The sequence below is a fragment of the Canis lupus genome, chromosome X (assembly GCF_048164855.1).
Source record: "Canis lupus baileyi chromosome X, mCanLup2.hap1, whole genome shotgun sequence".
NCBI classification, from domain to species: domain Eukaryota; kingdom Metazoa; phylum Chordata; class Mammalia; order Carnivora; family Canidae; genus Canis; species Canis lupus.
Genome location: NC_132876.1, coordinates 118,384,563 through 118,410,451, shown reverse-complemented (window position 1 = coordinate 118,410,451; position 25,889 = coordinate 118,384,563). Strand labels below are relative to the sequence as shown.

Here is a 25,889-nt window from a genome sequence, read left to right as displayed (position 1 = left end):
TCGCGGAGTACCTGGCGTTAACACAAGGCGGCTTGAAAATGGCTTAAAACCCCCACCATGTAATTAATGCGTTTCCATGTCTATGCAGACTCCCCTTCTACCTCGGTGCCCGGCCACCAGGTTCGCCTCCTCGGACAGAAGGACCCCTCAGTTTCCTCCGCACCCGTTCCAGAATAATGTGCGAATGTCTACAATACTTCCACCTGCCTGAACGACTACACTTAAGGGGTTCCAAATGAAGCAGACTTAGGGTCTATGGTGAACTCTTAAAAATGGCTGGGAAATGGAACATTTTTAAAAAGGATGTTATTTATTTATTCATGAGACACACACAGAGAGGCAGAGACACAGGCAGAGGGAGAAGCAGGCTCCATGCGAGGAGCCCGACGTGGGACTCGATCCCCGACCCTGGAGTCACGCCCTGAGCCGAAGGCAGAGGCTCAACCGCTGAGCCCCCCAGGCGTCCCGGGAAATGGAACATTTTTGGCATCGAATTATACTCAAAGTAATTTGAGGCCAAGCCTGGTCCACCCCCGCGCTCCCCGTGTTGGGCCCCGCGCGCGGTGGGATGAGGAGCGGCAGCTCCAGCCTGTGGCCACCAGATGGCAGTAGCGCTCTGCTCCCAGAGCGGCCGCCGCCGCCGAGGTCCCAGCCGCCGCTCCAAGGGATACAGTGCGGGAAGCTGTGGAGAAAATAGAAGGCGCCACTAAGGAGAGATTAAAGCTCAAAGGTTGCAGCACAGGTATTTGCAGAATGCTTTCGTGACGGGTGGCAACGGCTAGGGAATTTATACGGAAGAGAGATGGAGACCGACCAGCGGCCGATGAAACATTAACACCAGTTTTGGGCTGGCTTCTTCTTTCCTAAAGATTTTTAGGAGCAGAATAATCTAGGAGGACTGGGAATTGTTCTCTTGGGGTTTTGCAATTAAGATTTGAGAATCTTCAAGTAATGAAATCTGCATTAAAAAGCAGCCAGAGGGGATCCCTGGGTGGCGCAGCGGTTTGGCGCCTGCCTTTGGCCCAGGGCGTGATCCTGGAGACCCGGGATCGAATCCCACATCAGGCTCCCGGTGGGTGCATGGAGCCTGCTTCTCCCTCTGCCTGTGTCTCTGCCTCTCTGTCTCTCTGTGTGACTATCATAAATAAAAAAAAAAAAAAAAAAAAAAAAGCAGCCAGAAGGGACGCCTGGGTGGCTCAGCGACTGGGTGCCTGCCTTGGGCCCAGGTTGTGACCCTGGGATCTGGGATCCAGTCCTGCATCCGGTTCCTCGCAGGGAACCTGCTCCTCCCTCTGCCTGTGTCTCTGCCTCTCTCTGTGTCTCTCATGAATACATAAATAATATCTTTAAAAAAAACAGCCAAAAATATTTCTTCCATGATTATTGTGTCTACTTGAGTGTTTTTTTTTTTTTTAATTTATGATAGTCACACAGAGAGAGAGAGAGGCAGAGACACAGGCAGAGGGAGAAGCAGGCTCCATGCACTGGGAGCCCGACGTGGGATTCGATCCCGGGTCTCCAGGATCGCGCCCTGGGCCAAAGGCAGGCGCCAAACCGCTGCGCCACCCAGGGATCCCTACTTGAGTGTTTTTAAGAAAACAAGCAAAGACTGTTCCCTGTTACAAAAGTAATACACCTTAATGGTAGAAAAATTAGAAAATGTAACCAAGCTAAAAAGAAGAAAAATGTAAAACACACCCGAATCCTGCTAGGCAGTGAAATCCCACGGGTGGTTGAGACTTCAGTGGATTTCTTACCTGTTTTCTATGTTCACATGTAAAGATATTCTCATAAATGAAATCTAGTACATCGTCGGGGCAGCAAACTTTACCCTTCTTCCCTTCTGGGTTCTCTGGCGAGTCTAATAATGAAATTGACAGAAGACAGATTAACAGGAGAAAAATTTAATTGTGTCCGTATGGGAGCCCACAGAACTATGAGACCCCAAGAAGTGAGCACAGCAAGCTTTTAGACAAAGAAAGCATAAATCGGGGAACAAGTGACCGAAGCCGAGGCTTGGGGTAGCACATCAGTCTTTCCTTCCCCAATGGAGAGCAGAGAGACTATATCTCAATTCTTTCTTTCTTTGTTAAAGATTTTATTTATGTATTCATGAGAGACACAGAGAGAGAGAGAGAGAGAGAGATAGGCAGAGACACAGGCAGAGGGAAAAGCAGGCTCTCCGCGGGGGGCCGATGTGGGACTGGATCCCGGGACGCCAGGGTCACAACCTAAGCCAGTGGCAGATGCTAAACCACTGAGCCACCCAGGCGCCCCCTAACTACTTTTTTCCTGAGTTTTGTACCCAAGACACAGCAAACATTCTTAAAACAAAAACTATAAAGAGCTCTGGGTCTATTTGTATGTCTGTATGTCTCTATGTCTGTGTGGGTGTGCTCTAGATGTGTGATATTTTTCTACCTCTGGATGGTATTGCCGAAACTAATTTGCAAAGAGCTCTATTTAATTGGCTTCAAGAAAATTAAGTGTTTCTATAAATCAAGTATACTCTCAGAAATGTAGAAAGGAACCTAAATGTTTTTTTCAAGTTCACATGACCTGCGATGATCTTCAATAAATACAAAATAAATTTGTTGGTTTAATAGAAGTATTTCTTCAGTAGTTAACTATTTATTTGATATCTGATCCAAGCTTCATTGTTCAAAAGAAGTAACTTACAGGAGGGGGCTGGATGGCTCAAGCAGTAGAGGGTGCTACTCTATCTGGGGTCGTGAGGTTGAGCCCCACATTGGGTGCAGAGATCACTTAAAAAAATAAAATCTTTTAAAAAAAGTAATTTAAATAGATATAAATTAGGTCAAAGCTTATGCTAAGTTAAACCTAATAATGGCTATTCAGTGAACATCTAAGTCATTTCCAAATAAGATTAACATTAAATGGGAAAACTAAGTTTATCTACTTTGGGTCTTTAAATTTTTACAGAGAGAAACAAATGTGTGGGTCTATTAACAAATTTTATGCCACACTGAAAAACATTATTATGAGAAAGGATACACTTTCAATAATTTTTAAATGTATCTATCAGTTTGCTAATCTGCCACAGGATGCTAACACAGGATAGACAGCTCAAGGTTGCCCGCGCCCTGGTTTTCCCCGGAAAGCAAAGATTACAAATAGTTTCAAAAATCGGAAGAAGGGCTGCGACAGCAAAATGAATTAAAGCGAGTAGGTCAGAACCCTTGGAACAAGTGAGCTAACTGCACGCAAGCCCTGCAAGGTCGGCAGCGCAGGCACAGCAGCAGGCGCCCCAGTGCAGGGTGAGAAGCAGTGGGGCTCTCCGGCCAGCTCCTTCCTGCAGCGTGAGGATTTACCATAATTTCCGGTTTCTGAAACTGTGCTCACAGACCCTTGGTGGGCGAGCATTAGCATAATAGAAAATACACGTATGATCTACAGCTATCTAGATAAGTGGATCCTATATATCTTCAATTTTGTCTCTAATGTATAGTTGGGCTTATGGATGGATTGATTATCCGTATGTAAAGAAAAAGGTAATTTCATAAAGTGCAAAAGAGTGAATGCATATCATACTCAAAATGGGAAATACGTGTTGGTTCATTAAGCGTTTTTTTAAAATATTTTATTTATTTACTTGAGAGTGAGCGAGACAGCACAAGCAGAGGCAGAGGCAGAGGGAGAAGCAGGCTCCCCTAATGAGCAGGGAGCCCGATATGGGGCTCGATCCCAGGACCCTGGGACCCCGGGCCTGAGGTCATGACCCGAGAGGAAGGCAGATGCCCAACCGACAGAGCCACCCAGGTGCCCCAGTTCATTAAGCTTTTATTTTAGGTGGTTTTATATGTGTAAGTATGGTCTGGGCCGGAATATACACTCTCTTTCTTGCTGTGGAATGATCCAACGTGTTTGAAAGCCACCACTCTTGAGCCATGGAAGAGTCTGCGTGGCCAGCTGAAAAGGCCAGTACAAGAACAACCACCCTTGAAAAAAAAAAAAAAGAAAGAAACGTAAAAGAAGAACAAAATGGGGGGGGGGGGAAATCATTTAAAAAATCCTTCCCCTATTTCCTGTAACTACTTGCAAGGCTGGGAATTCTGAATTGTGGTTCCCAATAATTTACAACCCTGCCATCAGCTTAGACCTAGCTGTCCCATCTTCCAGATTGTTACTCTGCTCAGCTTAGAGCAAGCGCCTTCCTCAGTAATGTGGGCATCTTGCCGCCCCTGCCTGTCATAGGGTCCCCAGGCTCACAGAGCCATGTCAGGGGACGCGAGTAAATCTCATGCTCTAATTTTCAAAAAGCTTATGTAACTGCGTTACACAGAAAGGATGTATTATTCACTTAACGTAGTGCAGAGGCGACTGTGCCACCCTCTCTGAGTACATCTATATACATCTATAATTATTACCTAGTGCCAGCTTTGGGCCATTCCTTTCCTAGATAAGCTTTGTAAGTCTTTGAAATCGAGGAGGTAACATCTGAACTAATAAAGCTGAGGTTGTCAGGAAAAAGGGGGTTTCGTTTGCTTAGTTTTTGTTTTTTGGTTTTTTACAGAATCACTAGAAACAATAAGGATGAAAGAAAATGGCTGTATATGAAAAGTAGGAGGTGTGTTTTGGGTAAAAGCAGGTATGAGGAATGGAGATGCATTTTTGGTAAAGGGAAAAAAGAAAGTAATTTCATCCTAAAGGAAAATCGTTATTTCAGAATAAGAAAGAAAAAAGGACAAAACCCAAATGGATATAGAAAGTTGTAGAAGGTTTGCAGAAAAGGGATCTTGAGAGAGGAATCTTATGTGTGGCAAAGCAGAGATTAAAATAGATTTATTTAAATTTTAAAAAAAGATTTTATTTATTTATTCATGAGAAACACACAGAGAGAGGCAGAGACATAGGCAGAGGGAGAAAAGCAGGACCCTTGAGGGGAGCCCCATGTGGGACTGGATCCCAGGACCCGGGATCACGCCCTGAGCCGAAGGCAATTGCTCAACCACTGAGCCACCCAGGTACCCTGGATTTATTTAAATTAAAAAGAAAAAAAAGGGGAGAAATTTAATATCAAAAGTACAGTGGTGCAAAATTAGAATTTGGTTTTCTCTCTGTTCAAAGGACAAAGTTTTCTTAGTTATTGGTCTGCTCTTTTTTGTTTTTTGTTTTTCGGTCTGCACTTAATAAGAAATTGCAAACAAAGGTTTTTCTTTACCTTCAATGTAACCTGCCTAGAAAACAAAGATTCTGTGTTTTGTCTTTATCAGGTTTACTTAAGCAAACTTATGTAAAAAGCTAAGTTTTTTCAAATAGGTTTTTAAAATTTTATTTTTACATTTTTAAAAGATTTTATTTATTTATTCATGAGAGACACAGAGAGAGGCAGAGACACAGGCAGAGGGAGAAGCAGGCTCCTTGCAGGGAGCCCTACATGGGACTCAATCCCCAGTCCCCAGGATCACACCCTGGGCCAAAGGCAGGCACTTAACCGCTGAGCCACCCAGGGAATCCCACTCAAATAAGTTTTTAGTGTTATGTTAAATTTCACGGGATGCATTGTAAAATAAGAAGTGATGCTAAGCTTTCTTTAGGAGATATTTATATGGAAGTTATTAATGTAAACATTCCAGAAATTATATGAAATTCATGAGAATCTGATGTACTGACATAGTGTTATCAGCCATAATTCCGGTCATTGTCTTAAAATGCTGCATGTTGAAGAAATAACCAAATTTTCTTGTCAATTGCATTATAATGAATTCTCATCTGATCTTTAGCCATTGCCAGTTTTTAAGTCTTTTGTCATTCACAGGTAGTCATTGTTTTATTCTGATGCTTTTGCCAAAATGTTCCTGCAAAAGTGCTTTATCTTTGAGGAGATTCATGAAAAAGACCCTGACAAGCACCCTATGGATACAGGTCTTTGCTGACCTTAAGATCTTGACACTGAACTGGGTAAGAATTTCTAAAGCTTTCGTGGAAAAGTGATGAATTCATCAAAGAACAAAAGATCGAGATCAACAAGAATTAATTACAGGAGACCAAAGGAAGTAATGAAGATAATTAGAATTTTTTATAACTTCACTTAAAATATTGCTGGTTCGTTAATGTCTTGTTTGCAGATTTAAAAGGATCTGAAAGAGCATGATCCATCACTATTTTTGCTGCACTCAGAAATAATCAGGCCAAGTTTATTAAAAGTCAACTTAATTTGCAAAACAAATTAGTCTTGCCATGGTTGTCTTTGATGGAAATGATTATGGAGAGAAAATTATGTTTCAGTAACACACCCTTGTGGATTTTAGATTCTAGTGCCGTTGATCATCTGAGGTTTATTTTCTACCCGCAAACTGGAGTGGATCCTGAATTCTAACTTCCTCCAATATTTGGCTAAAACCCTGCAGCCTAGCATTTCCAATTTTCTCCCACTATTTTCACTTGGAATCACTCTGAGGCTAAGCCTGCCTTTTCCCCGAAACCATGCAGGCTGCAACTGGACAACTTGATAAAAACTTCAAAGAAATCACAGCAGCCCATGTGCGGCTCTTTGTGCCTGCAGCTGTGCAGCCACTCAGAGAGATCACCGGGGGGACACTGACACTGCGAACAGGACGATCTGATTGCCTGACCGCACTGTTTGTGCTCTGCCTAAAGATACTTAGAATCCGACTTTTAGAAATTTTCTCAACTGACCGCTCTGCAAACTCAGAAAATGGAATTTCTAATTTGCTTGAACTATTCATGTTTTTCTTTTGTTTCCATAGAAATGCCTCTCATTAAAATTACCCGGTTAGGGCGGCCTCGGTGGCTCAGCGGTTTAGCGTCTGCCCTTGGCCCAGGGCATGATCCTGGAGACCTGGGATGGAGTCCCACGTTGGGCTCCCTGCATGGAGCCTGCTTCTCCCTCTGCCTGTGTCTCTGCCTCTCCCTCTCTTTGTGTCTCATGAATAAATGAATAAAATCTTTAAAAAAAATAAAATTACCCGATTGCTCACATTGTATGGAAGCCTGATTCAGGTGGAAGCCCGCCTCCTGAAACACAACCTCAAGTTCATCCTTGGCCATCACGAGGTTACGTGTTTGCTGATACATCATGTTGTGCCTGTGTAAATAACCTTAAAAGTTCTTTTGTAGATCAACTTAGGTGAAACCTGAATCTGATTATAAGCCATTGGGATTTATTTGGTTGGTGAAACCTTGGCTCCCGGGTAGCTCTGCTCTGGGGAAGTTTTCAATCCTTGCCTGTTGTTTTCCCTATAATCATATTGACCTTTGTAGTGCATTACATATGACTGAACTAATGGAAACAGCAAGTGTGTGATCCTGCCGCCTGACTGCACCCAGCACGTCGAGGAGGAGGAGGATGCTACGAAGGCTGGTCATGCCCTGAGCCTGCTGAGAGAAGGGCCCAGACGTGGGGAGGGGCTGTTAAAATGAGAAACAAAGCGAGTCCCACCTTGCGGGGTCCCTGAGCAGAAAGACCCGGTTTGGTCACGCAGGCGAGGCTTGATTCGGCTTCGGCTGCCAGGCTTAGAGGACCTGGTCACTCCTTGCTCACGTGTCTGGAAATGAGAAGCAAACCTTGAACGCTTTCCAAAGTTGATAAAGGACTTGGTAACCACTGAAAATTGTAATTATTGTAAGTAATCAGTGCGAAGAATGAACAGTCGCAGCTTTGTCACTAACAGGGGCACCCTTGAGCCTCATTTCGGGCTGAGTGTCGGGGTCTGCCAACTTCTGGTGTGTGCACAGTAATTTTTCTTTTTATTCCCTGTTTTTCTTTTCTTGTTCCTTTCCTTTCCTTCTCTCTGTCTCTGTGTCTGCGTCTCTCTCTCTCTCTCTCTCTCTCTCTCTCTCGCTGCTGACTCACGGGTTTGAGTCTGGCTATTTGGAACCTCTGACAGCAGTCCCCACACGCCGTGCGGAATGACACGTCCGTCTTAGGCCTTCCCTGAACCGCCCGCCTGCACTCCTGGTTTTTCACACTTGAGCGTGCCCTGCAAGAGGAGGCCAAGCTAAGCCACCCGCAAGCAGCAGCGCCCCGCAGGGAGGACGGCGCCTCCCCCCGCCGTCGCCGCCGCCGCCCGGATCGCCCCGGTCGCGGCGGCAGGTCCCCCCGGGAGGCGAGCGGCGGCCGCGCGGGGCGGGGCCGAGCGGCGGGGCCCGGCACGTGACGGCGCGGCCGGGCTCCGCGGGGCGGGGGCGGGGGCGGGGGCGGGGCGGGGCGGGGGCGGGGCCGCCCGGGGCGCCGGGGCCAGGCCGACGTCTGCCCGGGGCCGGAGAGCGCGCAGCTCGGGCTCCGCCTCCGCGAGACCCTGAGCCCCGGGAGCCGGGGGTTTCGGTCGCGCTTGAAACTTTAGAGCTCGGGAACCGGAAAGGCGAGGGTAAGTCGCTCACCACCTAGAAAAATCAGCCTGGGACGAGTGACCTAGAAAAAGCACACGGCCACATTGTTGGCTTTTGAAGTCCGGTGCAGAAAATGATGGTAGATCGCTGCGAGGGGCAGAGGGCCCGTATCCGTGCCCCGAATTAGAGACCTCCCGAGCGGACATGTGCTTAATCCGGAGGGAATGGTGGGAAAAGGGCCCTGGTTAAATATAGAAGGACGCGAAAGCCGCCGTAATAAATAGCAAGTAGGTAACTCCTGGCTGCTTGCGAAACAACCTATTTCACATCTCTTTCGGCGGCCAGGAGGCCAGGCCATGTAAAAAATCGTGATTGAAACTCTCTCGAAAGTGAACCAGTGTATGAAACTGGAATACAAGCGCGACCAGTTTCTGCTCTTGTCCTTTCACATTTCAAAGCCGTGTCTATGGCTTGGCAGAAGAAAGTTGCATTGGGTTCACTGCTTACGTTTGAAATATGCCATTTCAAATGGACATGACCACTGTTGGAATTTTCTAAGGCTTTCTAGGGAAGGCTTTGAGTTGTGAATGGGAAATGTTGACATCGTGCGTGTTTTCTGTAATAGTAAGATGACTCACTTCTGCAGAATGTGATAAAAATTAAAAAGCGTGAAACAATGTTACAGAGTTATTATGAATTAACTCTTTCATGTCTCTGAGACATCAAATTCCTGGCCACAGCGTTAAAAAAAAACCACTGACACGAGTACAACCATGCTCATGCATTAGTGCTTTATTTTAAATAAATACAAGCAGTAGGACTATGTGGCATCCCTTTTTTTTTACCTTTGGCAAATACAAGTTTAATAGTAGAAAGTAGCTGTTGAGAGTAAATAAAAGCATTATTCATCAGTGCGAATAGCCTAATGGTCCATAAGGAATATGCTTCAAATTACAGTATTTGGTATCTTTGCTACATGATTTGAAACCCTGAACCTCTATGCAGAGTATTTCCAGACACTTTATATTTTACCTGTCACTTGGATCTGCACAAAATATGTTTCTCCGTTGCATCTCATAAAGACTTTGAAAACTAAAACACCAAATTGTTCCCTTTCATTACTAATCCCTAACTCTTTTGAAATCCCATTACGTGCTCGGAGCCTGTAATCACTCGGATTTCGCCCTCTGTGCCGTTTGTTTCCCCGTAGTTGCTGAAAGCCTAGGCACGCCGCGCTCCTCAAGCGAGCTGCCCGGAAGGGGCGCGGGAGCGGGGCTCCCCGGCCGCTCGCTCCTCACCTCCCCGGACGTCCAGGGTCTTCCTCGCCCCCCACCCCCTCCCCGCCTCGCCCCGAGGGCGTCACGTGGCGGCGTGGGGCCCGCCCCCGGTGACGTCACCGCGCTCGCAGCCGTCGCGCCGAAGAAAGGATGCTCTAGGATGCCGTGCAGGTGGGCGGCGGGGATGCGCCATGCGGCACTGCAGGTAAGGGACGCGCGGCGCCCACGCTGCAGGCGCACCCCGGCCTGCAGGCCCGCAGCCCGTCGGCGCCCCAGAAAGCGAAAGTGGGGTCTTCGGCGGCTGCGGCTGCTGCAGGCACCAGGCGGGGGTGCGGGGCGGGGGTGTTGCAGGCCCACGCGTGACTTCGGGCTTGGCGTGCCCATCCGGGAAAGTGGGCAGGGGCCAGACGGGAAGACCGGGGCCTCTTGCCCCGGCGAGAAAAAAAAACCGGAATGATCCCCACACATGCATTATAAAGCAAGAAACGGGCTGGTCCAAGATAACTGTCAACTGCTTTCCAGCTGTCATTGTGCTTCCTAAATAATGCCACATTTACCGATTCCCCCTTCAGGACGTTTGTCCTCAGTCTTTAGCCCGATTTCTTCTAAAGCAAGAGCTGCTTTGCTCTGAATGGAACGGGAACTTACTGGTTAGCAATTTAAAGAGCTAGATGTGCAGTGTAAGGCGTTTGGCGTTGTTTTGCAAGGTTCCAGCCTTTAGAGGGGATGTGTCAGAAATGCATTTTCTCCCCCTCCAGGTGTCTTAAGTAGATGAGAAAATGACAGCATCCAATCCAATCAAATCCATAAAATAAAATGCAAGCCCCGAAGATTAACTGCGAGTGTAAGAGACAGCGGATCAGCTACATCTCTTAAGGACAAAATGGTTTTTAGAAGGGGGTGGGGTGGAGGCGAACACCCAAACGGAAGAATTCCCAGTGTTCTTTTTAATTCCCGTGCTGAATAGTTAGCTTGCTGAAGAAGGGGCTTGATGACTCAGCGGCAGATGGAGGGGGTCAGGTGACTTTTCAGTTCTGGCCGGACAGGGGGTGGGATTGTAATGGACTCTGTTAAGCATTCTAATCTGTTCACATTCCTTTCTCTGGTTCAAATAGGACCTGAGGCCAGGACACGGGTGGGCACCCTTGGGAGGAGAATGTGACGTTCTTTTCTGTAAAACGTGACCCCCCTGGAAGTTAGGGCATCAGTAAACTGTGCTGGAACACACACCATGAATAATTTGATTCCCCAGTAACTGTTGGAGGACAGTATTAAAAAGCAATGCTATTTTAGTTGATAATATAAGGAAGGGTTTTTATTCTTTACCCCCTGCAGGGGGCTTACTGTCAGGCAGCCCAGATAGCTTTGGTTCTAAGGAGGGGATTTATATACTTCTCTCTCTGCTTTCTTTTCTTTTTTAAAAATTTATTTAATTTATTTTATTTTAAATTTATTTTTATTTTTTTCCTTTTATTATTATTTTTTTATTGGAGTTCATCTGCTTTATTTTCTAACTGATTTCCAATTAATTTCGGAGTAAGGCAAGGCTTATAAAAACGATGGAGAATTCTCTTCCAACTTAGAACTTTGTAAGATTGCCATCCAGAAGACATCAAGGAGAAGAGAGGATGTGAACCCTGTTTAGAGAAAAATGGGGCTAGAGATGGGGTGGGGGTGAAGTCAGCAAAGAAAAATGGGATGGGGATGGGGTGAAGTCAGAGACTTACCATTTGCTAAAATCAAAATAATGTTTCTGAGAAATTAATGCTATGTCAGAAAACGAGCTGGTAAGATATTGGGACGTAGTCTTGCATATACTTGGATCTAGAGAGCCAAATGTCAAAATCGTACCTCTGTCCATATCCTCGCCTATATATGTCCATACATTCGTGTCTGTATCTCTACAGCTGTGTCTTTGCTAGCATAGTCTTGTTTTTATGAATTCTGCTTATATAAGAAAATACCAGGCTATTTTCCAAGGTGGGTGTACCATTTTGCATTTCTGCCAGCAATGTATGAGAATTTCAGTTGCTGAGGATCCTTGCCAGCACCTTGGTTTTGTTTCTTTAATGTTAGCCCCGCTAGTAGGTACATAGGGGTTATCCCTTTGTGTTTTTTTTTTTTTTAGGTGACTGAGTCTTATTGTATATAAATGATTCCCTGCCAGCACTTCAGTATTGTCAGTTTTGTTAAAAAAAAAAAAATTAAACATTCTGGTAGGTAGTTATGGCATCTCATTGTGGTTTCTTTCTTCTTTATAAATTTTTAAATAATTTACTTATTTATGGTGCTTCGAGTCTGTTTCTCCCTGCTAGAAATAGAATAGGAAGTCCACGAAGCCTCGGGTTTGTGTGCTTATTGTGCGTTCCTCTATCTCCAGCTCTGGGCGTGGTACCGGGAATATTTAGTTACTGTTTAATAAATCAGTCGATGTTTAGTAATTGAGCAGGTCCTGAAGGCCTGGGGGAGCTACCCTGCTCACACCAGAGGGGGTTAAACCATGGCGGGGGCCTCTGCAGTTCCCGCTGGTGGAGGAGTCAGGGATGAACCGGATTTGCCAGCACGGTTTCAGGCTGAACTCATTCTCAAGGAGCTCGCTAGCAATTTTCATTACCTAGCTGGTAACTGATCTTCATTTTTCATTAATTATTTTCAAGTCCCTGGATCCAACCATGCTTGAAGCTTCAATTAAAAATAAAAAAAAATTATTTCTCCCACTGCCTACCCCCTGCCTTGGCAACCACCAATCTGCTCTCTACGAGCTTGATTCCCCGCGGTATTTGACTTTCTCTGTCTGACTGACTTCCCCTTAGCATAATGCCCTCGAGGTCCATCCAGGTTGTTGCAAATGGCAAGCTTTCATTCCTTCTTAGGGCCGAATAATATTCCATTGTAAATATGTACCGCATCTTCTTTATCCGTTCATCCATCATCCGTCCGCAGACGGATTGTTTCCTTGCCTTGGCTGTTGTAAATAATGCTGCAGTGAACACAGCAGGGCAGATATCTTTTTGAGCTAAGTGTTTTTGTTTTCTTTGGATAAATACCCAGAAGTGGAATTGCTGGATCATGTGGTAGTTCTATTTTTAGGTTTTCTGAAGAGCCTCCATTCTGTTTTCCACGGTGGGGGCACCAGTTTGCATTCCCACCAGCAGTGCACGAGGGTTCCCTTTTCTCCACAGCCTGGCCAAGGCTTGTTATTTCTGGTCCTTCTGTTAATAGCCCTTCTAACAGGTGTGTGGTGTTATTTAGTTGTGGTTTTGATTTGCATTTCCCTGATGATTCGTGATGTTGAGCGTCTTTTCATGTGCCCGTTGTTCATCTGTCCATCTTCTCTGGAGAAATGTCTATTTAGATCTGTCCATTTTTTGATCAGATTTTATTTTCTGCTGAGTTGTGTTAGTTCTTTATATTTTGGGTATTCGCTTCTTATCAGATAGATGATTTGCAGATGTTTTCTCCCATTCAGCAGGCTGCCTTTTCATTTTGTAGATGAATTCTTTTACTGTGGAGCTTTTTATTTTTTTATTATTTTATTTTTTAAAGATTTTATTTGTTAATGAGAGAGAGAGAGAGAGAGAGAGGGGCACAGAGACACAGGCAGAGGGAGAAGCAGGCTCCAGGCAGGGAGCCTGATGCGGGACTCGATCCCAGGTCTCCAGGATCAGGCCCTGGGCTGAAGGCGACCCTAAACTGCTGAGCCACCCAGGCTGCCCTCTGTGGAGCTTTTTAATATGACTTATTTATTTTTGCTTTTGCTTTTGGTGTCAGATTCCAAAAATCATCTCCAAGACCTGTGTCAAGGAGCTTACCGCCTATGTTTTCTTCTAGGAGTTTTATGGTGTCAGGTCTTAGGTTCAAAAGTCTTTATCTCGAGTTAATTTTTGTATAGGTGTAATTTTGTATATGGCATTTCTTACAGAGCTTGGACGTCCTGATGTGTTGTTGCAGTAATTCAGCAATTTGTTTGTTGCAATTTCCTTCATTTGGTTCAGGTTGGCTACAGGGAGTAAGATCCTTGGGTCCCTTCCTTCCTTCTCCCCCACTCAGCCCTAGATAGAGCAGAACAGGTGATAGAGACAGATGTCATAGAGACTGGATTCTACTTCTGGCTTCTGGACTGTGTAACCTTGGGCATGTTACTTTGTGTCTTTGGGCCTCAGTTTTCTCATCAAAGTAACCAAGAAATTTAGATCAGGGTTTCTCTGCCTCAGCTCTGGTGACCTTTAGGGCTGAATAAATGTGTTGTGGTGGGGCCATCCTGTGCACTGTAGGAGGCTTAGTGGCATCCCTGGCCTCTGCTCACCCCGCCAGGAGCGCCCCTCCCCGGGTTGTGACAAGCAGAACGTCTCTGGCCGCTGCCACCTGATCCCCCGGGGTGGGAGCATTGCCTCTGGTTGCAAACCACTGATGTGGATGGTCTCTAAATGTTCTTCTGGCTTCAGTGGTCTAGAATTCACTTTCCTATGGTTGGTTTGACCTAAGCCCTTGATCAGAGATCCGATTCCCTTTCATCATGTCATAAATATTGGAAAATACAACGAGAAGGCTTTTTGACACTGTGGGGTTCCAGAAATAGCTTCTGTCCAAAAGGGGAGGCCTGTGTGTGCCACTGAGAGCTGGGAAGCTGGGCAGGGAGGAGAGAGAGCATGGGGCACCAGAGCAGCGTGTGCTGGAGCCCAGGGGTGCCCCGACACCCCTGTCCTCGTCACCTGAGACCCCGGCACAGACCTCACGGCCGCATCCCTTCCTCATCGGCACGCGTGGGCCGGCGGCGCGTCACGGAGGTGGTGCTGGCAGTGACCGCGGGGACAAGACGGTGGCGGCCTCTCGGGTAGCTGGTGGGAGGCCGATGCCAACTGCCTGCACAACCTAGCGGAACCCCTCCCCCGCCCAACCTAGGGCAGGGCCTCCAGTCTCAGGACAGGACGCGTGGCCCGGGATCTGACTCTGACACCTGAGCCGCTTTATCTGCGTCACTTCCCCTCTTGGCGCAGTTGCTGGGTCCGTGACATGGGGTCCCCGGGATTTGCTGGTCCTGCTGCCTCCTTGGCTTTGGGGGGGGGGGTCAGAGGGATGTCCAGGGTCTGCAAGAGACAGGAAGCAGCGACGGGCGGGGCGGGGGGCTCAGATTGGCCAGGAGACTCCTGTCGCGGGCCTGGGACCGCACTGTGCCTGTCCCATCGTCCCCGTGCCATCAGCCTTCTCTCTGACTCTTCCAGGCCTCATCAAAATTGGTTTGGCCTGCAGTGAGCGAGCTGCTGTGCCCAGGCCAGGAATTCTGTTTCTGGTCGCAGCTCAGCCTGGCCCAGAGCCGGCCCCCGCTCCCCTGCTCCCCCCCGGGCCTCCCCTCTGCCGGGACAGAGTACCAGAGACCAGGTGGCTCGTCAACAACAGCCTCCTCTCTCAGCTCGGGAGGCGGCCACCCCGGTGGGCTCCGGGGAGGCCCCCTGCTGGGTTGCAACTGGCCACCTTGCCCCAGCAGCTAGCTCTCCGGATCTCCTTGCCGGGTCCTAGTCCCATCAAGGGGGCGCCACCTCCAGGACCTGATCACCTCCCAGAGGCCCCGCCCCCAGATGCCATCACGCTGCAGGGAGGTTTCAACCTATGAATTTTGGGAGGACACACGCGGCCCGTGACGGTAACCAAATAGAAGTTGTAGCCCTTGATTGGGCCCCGGCCTGAACAAACCTCTAAAATACGGACTTGGGGACACTTGGGTCATTTTTATGTGACTGTCTGTTAGATGATGTGAGGAAACTACTCTAAGTTTCATTAGATGTGATAATCCTGCGGGGTCGTAGGCACCCAGCTAAGCCGCTCGGGGATTCTTTTTTTTTTTTTTTTAAGATTTTTATTTATTTATTCATAGAGACACAGAGAGAGAGAGAAAGAGAGAGAGAGAGAGAGAGAGGCAGAGACCTAGGCAGAGGGAGAAGCAGGCTCCATGCAGGGAGCCCGATGCGGGACTCGATCCCGGGCCCCCAGGATCACGCCCCGGGCTGTAGGCGGCGCTAAACAGCTGCGCCACCGGGGCTGCCCAGCTCGGGGATTCTTGACACAGAAACAGTGAGATAACTCGTGTGTGTTTCCTGCTGCCGTGTTTTGGGGCTAATTTATTACACAGCAGTAGGTACTAACACGGGAGTATGTGCAAGAGTCTTATTTTTTGGTGATGCATGCTGAAGTGTTTAGGGATGAAGTGTCATGATAGCAACAAGTTCCCTAAAAAAATTTTTTTAAAGCATTTTTGGAGATCTCCTTAACATATGGCTGAATGCAAGACGAATTCTCATACCTGCTTCTACATTCAATCTGTTGCAATATCACGTGTCATGTAGCCTCTGGAAAATTCTCCGGTACTCTCACAAGAGAATGAGAATGGGAAAAAGGCAAATAACAATTTAAGATTATGATAAAAATGTTTTTGACTGCATGGATCCCCTAAAGAGTCTTGGGGATCCTAGGTGTCCCCAGATCACACTTTGAGAACCAGTGCTCTAGAGAAATAATTTTTTTTAAAGATTTTATTTATTTATTCATGAGAGACACAGAGAGAGAGAGGCAGAGACACAGGCAGAGGGAGAAGCAGGCTCCATGCAGGGAGCCCGATGTGGGACTCGATCCTGGGTCTCCAGGATCAGGCCCTGGGCCAAAGGCGGTGCTAAACCTCTGAGCCACCTGGGCTGCCCCTCTAGAGAAGTAATTTACTTGTAAGTGGTTCAGTTAAAATGGGGACAGCAAAAAAGGCCAAATGGGAACGCTTACTGAATTTGACTGCTGTTATTTGTTGGGTTCTTCTGGATAATGTTCTGTGTATTTGAAAATGTTCATGATAAAAAGTTTTTTTGTTTTTTTTTAAAAAAGATTTTATTCATTCATGAAAGACACACACACAAAGAGAGAGAGAGAGAGAGAGAGAGAGAGAGACAGGCAGAGGGAGAAGCAGGTTCCTGCGGGGAGCCCAATGTGGGACTCGATCCCAGGACCCCAGGATCATGCCCTGGGCCAAAGGCAGATGCTCAGCTGCTGAGCCACCCAGGCGCCCCAATGAAAACTTTTTTTTAACACGATAGAAAAGGGGGTGCCTGGGTGGCTAGGTCAGTTAAGCTTCTGACTCTTGGTTTTGATTCAGGTCATGATCTCAGAGTGGTGAGATGGAGCCCCACGTCGGGCTCTGTGCTCAGCGGGGAGTCTCCTTGAGATCTTTTCTCTCCTTCTTCCCCTCCCCCTGCTTGCACACTGTCTCTCAAAAATAAATTTAATTAATAAATGAATTTAATTAGTCAATTAATTAAAATAAATAAAATCTTAAAAGAAAAGAAATGTAGACCTTTGGCCATGTGGGGATTCTGACTGAGTAGGTCTGGAGGTGAGGCCCAGCAGGAGCATTTTTGATCGGAGTTCCAGGTGCCCCTGGTGGATCTGAGGCCCCACGTGAGGCCTGCTGGCGCCAAGGTTACCAGCACACCCACCTGTCCTCCAGCCCTCCACCCTCCTGAGCCAGATTGAGGGGTGTTAGTTAGGGGTGGGGCTTATCTGTTTTCCCAGCACCTTGGGCAGGTGTTGGGGCCAGTGTGTTCCCCACGCACACTCTCCCTCAACAAGTCTGTTGAGCCACTGCTGTGCCGGCTGCGGGGAGGACCTTGTTATCAAACCGTTGCTTAACCACTCTTTCAGTGGACAGCAGAGATAAACTTTCCTTTTTAAGGGCGGGAGTGGGTTTCCTTCACAGATCATGATAAGTGTTTTATTTTTTTATTTTTTAAAAGATTTTATTTATTCATGAGAAACACAGAGAGGGAGCCAGAGACACAGGCAGAGGGAGAAGCAGGATCCATGCAGGGAGCCCGATGTGGGACTCGATCCCAGGACCCCGGGATCACGACCTGAGCCAATGGCAGATGCTCAACCACTGAGCTGCCCAGGTGCCCCGGGATAAGTATTTTTTAATGACTTGTTTTCCATGTTCCATGCACGTGGTGAGAATTTCCAGCAGGATCAAGGTTATGGAAAGAACACGAAGTCTCCTTTGCATGCCCAGTACCCTGAGCCCCCTCCCAACGGCCCCCACTGCTAACTTGGGTATATATGGTTTTTGAAAATGTCTGTGCAAATACAGTCATCTGTGGGATGTATATAGTGCTTTGTTTGTTTGCTTGCTTTTATTGGGATGTAATTTGCATGGAACAAAATGCGTGGATTTTTTTTTTTAATTTTTATTTATTTATGATAGTCACACAGAGAGAGAGAGGCAGAGACACAGGCAGAGGGAGAAGCAGGCTCCATGCACCGGGAGCCCGACGTGGGATTCGATCCCGGGTCTCCAGGATCGCGCCATGGGCCAAAGGCAGGCGCCAAACCGCTGCGCCACCCAGGGATCCCATAAAATGCGTGGATTTTTAATTCAGTTGGTTTTGACGGGGAACATTTCCAGCAGATACTCCCCGGAGGGCCCCTTCTTGCCCTCCTTTAGCCAAACCCTGTGGCAGAGGCAATGGCTCTTCTGGTTTGTGTCAGCACAGTTTACTTTTGCCTGTTCTTGAACTTCAGACACCTGGAATCCTATAATCTGTACACTTTCATGTCTGGCTGCAGAGATGTTTCCGTAAGACGTGAGCCTCGATATTCATTCATGCGTTCACTCCTTGCTCAACGAATATCTGTTGGGTCCTTGCTATGCGTGCAGGCCCGGATTTTTCGACCTTGACACTATGGACATTTGGACTGGATGATTCTCTGTGGTGGGGACTCTCCTGTGCATTGTAGGACGTTGAGCAGCGTCCCTGGCCTTTACCCGCTAGGTGCCAGTAGCAAGCACTGCCCTGCCCCCTGGCTGTGACAGCCAAACTCCAGACATTGCCAAATGTCCCCTGGTGTGCAGAATTGCTCCTGGTTGGGGTCGACCAGTCTGGGTAATGGGATATACTGTGGTACCAAATAGGCAAGGCAGGGGCCTGAATAAAGTGAGGGAGAGCCAGGTGAGCGTCCAGGGCCCGGAGTGTTCAGGGGTGAGGGAACAGCGGAGCAAAGGGCCCGAGGCCAGGCCCGGCCGGGCGCGTTTGAAGACAGCAAGGAGGTCGGTGTGACCCGAGGGGAGCAGCCCAGGGAGCCCGTGGTGGGAAAGGTGCTCTGAGGGGCGGCCGGGGACGGAGCAGGCGGGAACCTGGCGGGGGTGGCGCCAAGCCTGGATTATTCTCTGTGCTGGGAAGCTGCTGGCTGCTTTCGGGTGTGGGAGTGACATGTGGGGACTTGCATTCGGAACGGTGACTCTGGCTGCTGTGAGAAGTCAGAGGTGGGCAAGAGGGCGAGGGGGCTGGCGTGGTGGCCGGGTGACCTGACCCGCACGTGCTCGGCAGGGGGCAGGCCTGGGCCGCCCCGGGAGCCCCGGCTGAAGTCACGCCTGTGCGATGGCCTCTCGTGCCCGGGTCGGGGCAGCGTTACCCCGATGGGCAGCGGAAACAGGGACAGCAGACGACACGGTGCCCGCGTTCCACGTACGGTGCTAGAAAGGCTGTCCTTGCGGCTGTCCCGTTGGGGATGGAGCCCCCGGTCACCGTCTGGTGGCCCCGGCCCTCATTTCACACGTCGAGGTACCCCGCGACCCAGAGTGCAGCCTTCTTTGGGAATGGGGTCTTTAGGGAGGTAACACCGGCGCACCCCCAGGCCTGCGGGCTGGCCCCCTGCCCCCCCCCCCCCGGGCGGCTTGGGCCCGCGGCCTCAGTTAGCTCATCCGTGGTGCGGCCCGAGGGTGCCCGTGGTCGGCGCGGGGACTGTCAGGAGCCCCCGCTGCTGAGTATTCGCGAGGCGCCCGCAGTGGCCCAGGCGCGGAGCCCCAGGAAGGGGTGTTATTGCGAGAAGGAGTCTCTGGGGAGGTTCGGACTCCTTGGCCCTTGGCACCGGGAACGCAGAGCCTCACGCCTCCTCTCCCTGGCCCTGCGGTGGGGACTGCGAACACTGGTCCATTGTGTCACTGGAGGCCACATCCCCTGTCCAACACGCAGGCAGGCTGTGTTCCCAACCGTGACAAGTGGCTGTGTGGCCCGGGGCCGGAGGACACATGCCACGGAGGGAGGGAGGGTCAGCGGCCCCCAGCGGCTCCCCAGTCCTGCTGGGGGGGGGACAAGGAGGAAGGAGAGAGGGTGGAGGAGGAGGAGGAGGCCGAGGAGGAGGCCCTGCCCCGGCTTGTTGGCTCCAGGCAGGGTGTCATTCTCGGTGTCTTTCCGTCAGTCCTTCAGCTCCCAACTTCCCTGCCTGTGGGACTGTCCCCTGGCCCTTGGCCCCTCGCCGCAGGGCCGCCAGGGGCCTCCTCTCACTGGCTGCGCCCTGGGGAGCCCAGCTCCGGGTCTGGAGGACTGGCTGGAAGGAGGGATGGATCGTGGCCCCTCGCCATCGAGAGGCGGCTGCGTCTTGGAGAGTCCGTCATCTCAAATGATCTTGAAATTGGTGTGGTTCCGGGCAAGGCGCGGGGTGAGACGACAAGCGTGCGGCCCAGGGAGCCCCTCTGCAGGGTGGGCCCCCGCGACCCGCCTCCTGGCGCGCAGCCTGCTCCCCGCTGGGCGACCTGTGCCGCCAGTGGGTGCCGCGCGAGTGACGCTGGAGGACTGCCAGGGCCGGGCCGCAGGACGCTGCTGCTTCCACCTCGTCCCCTCGGATCACCTGCGTTGGAGGAAGCCAGCCACCGTGTCCCAGGGACGCTCGAGCCATCCTGCCGAGACGCGGGTGGGCAGACCTGAGGCCCCCCGCAGCAGCAGGCGCCCACGGGGAGGCGGCCTCCTGCCCCCAGCCAGCCTTCAGGCCCGCGGCCCCGGCGGACAGCGCCCGGAGCCCACCGCGACTTCGGGAGAGACCCCGAGCTGGGGACCGACCAAGCCGCCGCCCAATTCCTGACCCGCAAGAACTGGAAGATCGTCCGTGTTTATTGGTTTAAGCTGCCGGGTTCAGGGCTGAGCTGTTGCACAGCATTGCCCGGCGAGTACAATGCTAAGAACCCGAACTAGCAGGGCCGGTGGGGGGGGGCCTGGTGCTGGCCGCCCCCGGTCCCCAGGCTGTGGCCGCCTCCCTCCTGCCCCTTCTGAAGCTCCACTTTTCTCTGATTGCTCCGCATTTGTTCAAGCTGTGGTCTCTCTCTCTCCCCTCTCCTCCCTCCCGCTCGCCCTCCCACCCTTCCCCCGGCTGGGGGGTAGGGGAGCTGCATGCCAGGGTTAGGTGCGTGCATCAGAAGTTAGGGTGCATGGACGATGAGTTCGAGTGGGTTGATTTTCAGGAAGGGGAGAGCTGCTTGTACATCTGTCCCTGTATCTGCCTGCGCAGCCTGGGACTCCGTACGGTGACCCCCAGCTGCCGGGGCCCGTTGGATGTCTGGCCGTCACTTCGAGCACCCAGCATTTGCCAGTGCTACGTGGGCATCTCCTTTCCCTCGTGCACGGGGGAAGCTGCCCCCTGACCTGTAGTGCGGCACGGAGCCCGTGCCCGCCGCCCGCCGCGTCTGCCAGCCCCAGTGCCTTGGTTTTGTCAGAGGGCTCAGGCTTTGCACCTGAGTTATTTCAGCGGGAGATCATTCTGGTTAGACATGATGTGGTGGGTATTTCAAAAGAAAGGAAAGTATATCACAGGCTGCTCAGGGAAGTGTTGCAGCAGCGTGCCAGCTAAGTCTGGCTTTTGTAAAGCCAGGCGGGTGAGATTTCTAGTTGATGGCTCTTGCGTTGCCCTTCAGTGGAGCTTCACCGAAAGGCAGGTGCAGAAAAGCGTGGAGAGCACGAGTGCACGGCTTGCTGAGTTGTCGCTCAGTGAACACACCTGCGTAACCAGTGCCCGGATTAACTGGAACGCGGCCAGTCCCCAGAAGCCACCTGCAGGTCCCCTTCCCGTCACTTCCCAGCCCAAGGGTATCTGCTATTACAGATTGGTTTCGCTTGTTTGCGACTTTATATTAACGGACTTGCGTATTCCCTTGTGTCTGGCTTTCGCTCAACGTCAGGGCTGCGAGCTTCACCCTTGTCAGTGTCAGTGCCTGTGGCGGGATATTGTTTGTCCTCACGGTTGGATGTAGCTGGAGAGTTCTCTGTGCATATGTGTCTTGTGTCTTTTGGTGCTTTTATTTATTTATTTTAAAAAGATTTTATTTATTCATGAGAGAGAGAGAGGCAGGCATGCAGAGACACAGGCAGAGGGAGAAAGGGAGAAGCAGGCTCCCTGCGGGGAGCCTGATGTGGAACTGGATCCCAGGACCCCAGGATCACACCCTAAGCCAAAGGCAGAGGCTCAACTACTGAGCCACCCAAGTGTCCCTCTTTTGCTGCTTTTAAGATATCCTCCTTTTCACTGGTTTTAACAGTTTGATGATGATATGCCTTGGTGTGGTTTGTTTTGTTTATTTATTTACTCCTGGTGCTTGGAGTTTGTTGAGCTTCTTTATCTGGGATTGTAGACTAATAGTTTAAATCTTTGTGTAGAACTGGAATTCCTATAGTAAATGTTCTGATCATCTAATCCAAATTTATTTCAGAGAAACTTCTTGAGAGAGCTTAAGGGAGTTTTCAACCAATGTCCCTATCGCCTCCCTCACTTGGATGAGGAGGTCACTTGATGGGATGAGCACTAGGTGTTATACTATATGTTGGTAAATTGTATTTAAATTAAAAAAATGTAAAAAAAAAACATAAAAAAAGAATGGTGAAGAAGGGTTTGCCTAAAGGAACTGTTCAGCTTGTGGTGCTTTTAGCCACTACCCTGGGTTCAAAGTCCACTCCTGGGGCCCCAGTGATTCCGTGTCAAGTGCCTGCGGCTGGATATCAGCCAGGACCCTGGGCTGCTGTACTCGGCAGGATATCTGTCTGTATATTTGTCAGCTCAACTTTTTTCACGGGTGAAAAGTAATAAAGGAAAATCAAGATGAATCGAGCAGTTGAAAGAAAAACCTGCAAACCTAGTAGGGAAAGCACGTTGTGCTCTTCAGACTTGCATTGTTACAAACTATAAAACTGTGGGATAGTGCGTGTGAAAAGTGATATATAGTCTAAGAAATGTTTTAAAGCCACCCACATTTTATGTGTATAGTGACTTCAACTTAGTTTATATATTCTTTTTGTCCTACGTGTATGCACAGAGGAAATGTCTTTCTTGTGTGTGTTGTTGAGCATGTCTGTGCAGTGATGTCGAAAGCGTTTAGCTGACTGTTCCATAGAGTTTTATATCTATAGATGGGTTATAGTATCAGCAATGCGTCTTGTTGACTAGAGATAGTACATGTGGTTGGCTAAGCTTTTTGGGTTTGGTGGATGATATTCCCGAAGAGCAGAGCTCAGCAAACACTTCCTCAAATGTCCAGGTAATAAATAAGAGTATAATAGGCCGCTGACCTCAAGGACCTCACAATCAGATATGGGAGGAAGCGAGCTTGTAAGTAATTATTCCAGCAAAATGTAATTTATAAATAAGATCAATACTAAAAGCATTAGTGTTTAAAACACAATGGGAAGGATGCAGGGCACGCAGGAGAGTGGGGATTAGGAGGGGACAAAGGGCTAGCTAAGGGGCCAGTGGTTCACTCCAAGTACAGCCCATGTGCCAGCAGCATCAACCTCCCTGGGAGCTTGGTAGAAGAGCTACCGGGGTGGGCCCTGGAGCCAGCTCTGCTGGTCATGCTGATGCACACTGGAATCTTTGTATCTCCAGGTGGTGATCAGCCACCAGTGTTCTGTCACGGAGCGTACGGCAGGCCACTTTGAAGCTCAGGTTGTCCCACAATTGCTAGAGGCGTCAGCACAGCCTGGACCTTTTTGTTGGTGGACTGTTCTTCCGTAGGAATCAGTTGAATATATCCCAGGGTTTTCCGAATTCTTACAGGGATGGGAAGTTTGACTTTGCCCGTTGGTATAATTCATCCATTTTTTCTTTTTAAATATTATTTATTTATTTGACACACAGAGAGAGAAAGCAGGGGGAGCGGCAGAGGGAGAGGGAGAGGGAGAAGCAGAAGCAGAGTCCCCACTGAGCAGAGAACCCCATGCAGGCTTCGATCCCAGGACCCTGGAATCATGACCTGAGCCAAAGGCAGACTGAACCACCCAGGTGCCCCCCATTTTTTTCTTTTATGGATCACACTTTTGGTGTCCTCTCTGATAACTCTGATAACTAGCCCCAGGTCATGAAGGTTTTGCCTGTTTTTACAGAGCCATGAAAACATCACTCATGGGTTTCACGTAGGCAAAGGCCGTACTGGTTGATGAAGTAGAAAATGCCATACTGCCTTCATTTGGATTCTCTCACAAGTGGATCCTGAGACAAGGATCCCAGTGCAGGGAGCTCTCTGGGAGATGCAGGGGCTCCTGGGAGGGGCAGGGCAAGTGTGACCAGGAAAAGAAGGTGGCCATTAGATGCTGGGCTGTTGATGCAGCTCACCCAATGGGCAACTGTTGGCTAATGCTACGCTTTGGAAACTCTAGGAAACAGCTTGCTGTGTCCCAGGTCCTCAGGATCATCTCTGGATTCAACTAGGAATACTCAAAAGACAGCATGTGGTTGTTTTCGGGGTTTGGCTTATTATCATAAGGAATGTAGGGGAGAGTCAGCAAAGGGAAAAGGCAAGCTTGTTAGAGTCTTAGTACCCATGAGGTTTTTGTTTAAGATTTTATTTATTTATTCATGAGAGACACACAGAGGCAGAGACACAGGCAGAGGGAGAAGCAGGCTCCCTGTGGGGAGCCTGATGCAGGACTTCATCCCCCGACCCCGGGATCACACCCTGAGCCAAAGGCAGACACTCAACCACTGAGCCACCCAGGCGCCCCAGTACCCATGAGATTTATTGGAGGTTGTTCCTTCAGGTACTCTCTGTCTAGCTCATTATCAAAATTCCAGACTCTTAGAAGGAAAGCAGGAGTTCAGCATAAATTACATTATTTGGACAACCAGTGTAGTCACAGTGAGCCATTCTTACCAGTTCTGGGAATGGTGGGAGCTTCTTGAAATCCAGGTTTCCACATGCCAGCCAAGGGCCAGCCTTGCCAGCAGCAGGCCTTCCCAAGGGGAGCAGTCTCAAGCCTGCAGTGGTAAATCTTTCCTGCCTGGCTATGAAACACATGCCTTGGGATCCCTGGGTGGCTCAGTGGTTTAGCACCTGCCTTTGGCCCATGTGTGATCCTAGAGTCCCGGGATCAAGTGCTGCATGGGCTCCTTGCGTGGAGCCTGCTTCTCCCTCTGCCTGTGTTTCTGCCTCTCTCTGTCTCTGTGTGTGTGTGTCTCTCATGAATGGGTATATAAAATCTTTAAAAAAAAAAAAAAAGAAACACATACCTTGAAATGACTCCATTCCAAGGGTGAGAGAGTGGGGGTATTTATATACCAGTTCCTGAGAGGTATCAATTAATACCTGCTCCTAATAACGCACTTCAGGCAGGCCATGTCAGCAGAGCCCCTTTCTGTGGGTCCTGAAACAATGATCTCAGTTGGAAATAAGCTGGAGCTTACTAGAAGGTTTTGAGGGATATGGGTGGGGCACTGGCAGCCTCAGATACAGTAGTTATTCTAGAAATTGGGTGATGACAACAAAGCCACATGTATAGGGCAGTTCATGTGCATGTGGCCATGCGGTGGTTTTACAACTGTGGGTGAAGAGACCAAGGTCAAGGCTTCCCTATAACTTCCTTTGTGTGTGGCAGGAACTCTGTACAGGCCATTGCTGGGCCTGGAGGCACAGGGAGAGCCACAGATGGATACTGCCTTTCTGTATCTTATCATGGGCTGGTTGGAGGAGGGGGAGAGAGAGAGAGAGAGAGAGAGAGAGTCTGTGTGTGTGTGTGTACTTTGTGGGGACAGAAAATCCTGGTGTATTTGTTATGTTTTATTTTTATTTTTAAATTATTTTTTAAAAATATTTCTTTTAGAGAGAGGGAGAGAGAGCGCATGTGCATCCACGCACAAGTGGTGGAAGAGGCAGAGGGAGAGAATTTCAAGCAGACCCCCTGCCGCGACAGAGCCCAGCACCAATGCTGGAGCCCCTTTGCCAGGGCTCCATCCCACGACCCAGGAGATCAAGACCCATGAGATCGTGCCCTGAGCCTACATCACGAGTCAGACGCTTAACCGACTGAGCCACCCAGGCGCCGCCACTTGTTATATTTTATTTTATTTTATTTTATTTTATTTTATTTTATTTTATTTTATTTTTTTTTAATTTTTTTAATTTATTTATGATAGTCACAGAGAGAGAGAGAGAGAGGCGCAGAGACACAGGCAGAGGGAGAAGCAGGCTCCATGCACCGGGAGCCCGATGTGGGATTCGATCCCGGGTCTCCA

At 49.2% G+C, this 25,889-nt stretch overlaps 1 protein-coding gene and 1 long non-coding RNA gene across 3 annotated transcripts in view; one reads left to right on the top strand and one right to left on the bottom strand.

Annotated features, from left to right (window-relative positions):
• Positions 1-246: 246 nt before the first annotated feature.
• On the bottom strand, positions 247-8,052 carry LOC140627292 (uncharacterized). Its single transcript, XR_012026124.1, has 3 exons — positions 7,424-8,052; positions 1,758-1,861; positions 247-682 (listed from the first exon to the last, which is right to left on the bottom strand). It is a non-coding gene; the product is annotated as an uncharacterized lncRNA (long non-coding RNA).
• A 150-nt stretch (positions 8,053-8,202) lies between these two features.
• The window catches only part of CLCN4 (chloride voltage-gated channel 4), a 69,297-nt gene continuing 51,610 nt past the window's right edge, over positions 8,203-25,889 (top strand). Inside the window, exons 1-2 of one of the 2 annotated variants that reach the window (XM_072816923.1) lie at positions 8,203-8,351; positions 9,524-9,795. The gene's annotated coding sequence lies outside the window, so the exon portion shown is untranslated. The remainder of the gene's footprint in view (positions 8,352-9,523; positions 9,796-25,889) is intronic. The other variant, XM_072816924.1, reaches the window with a different exon arrangement.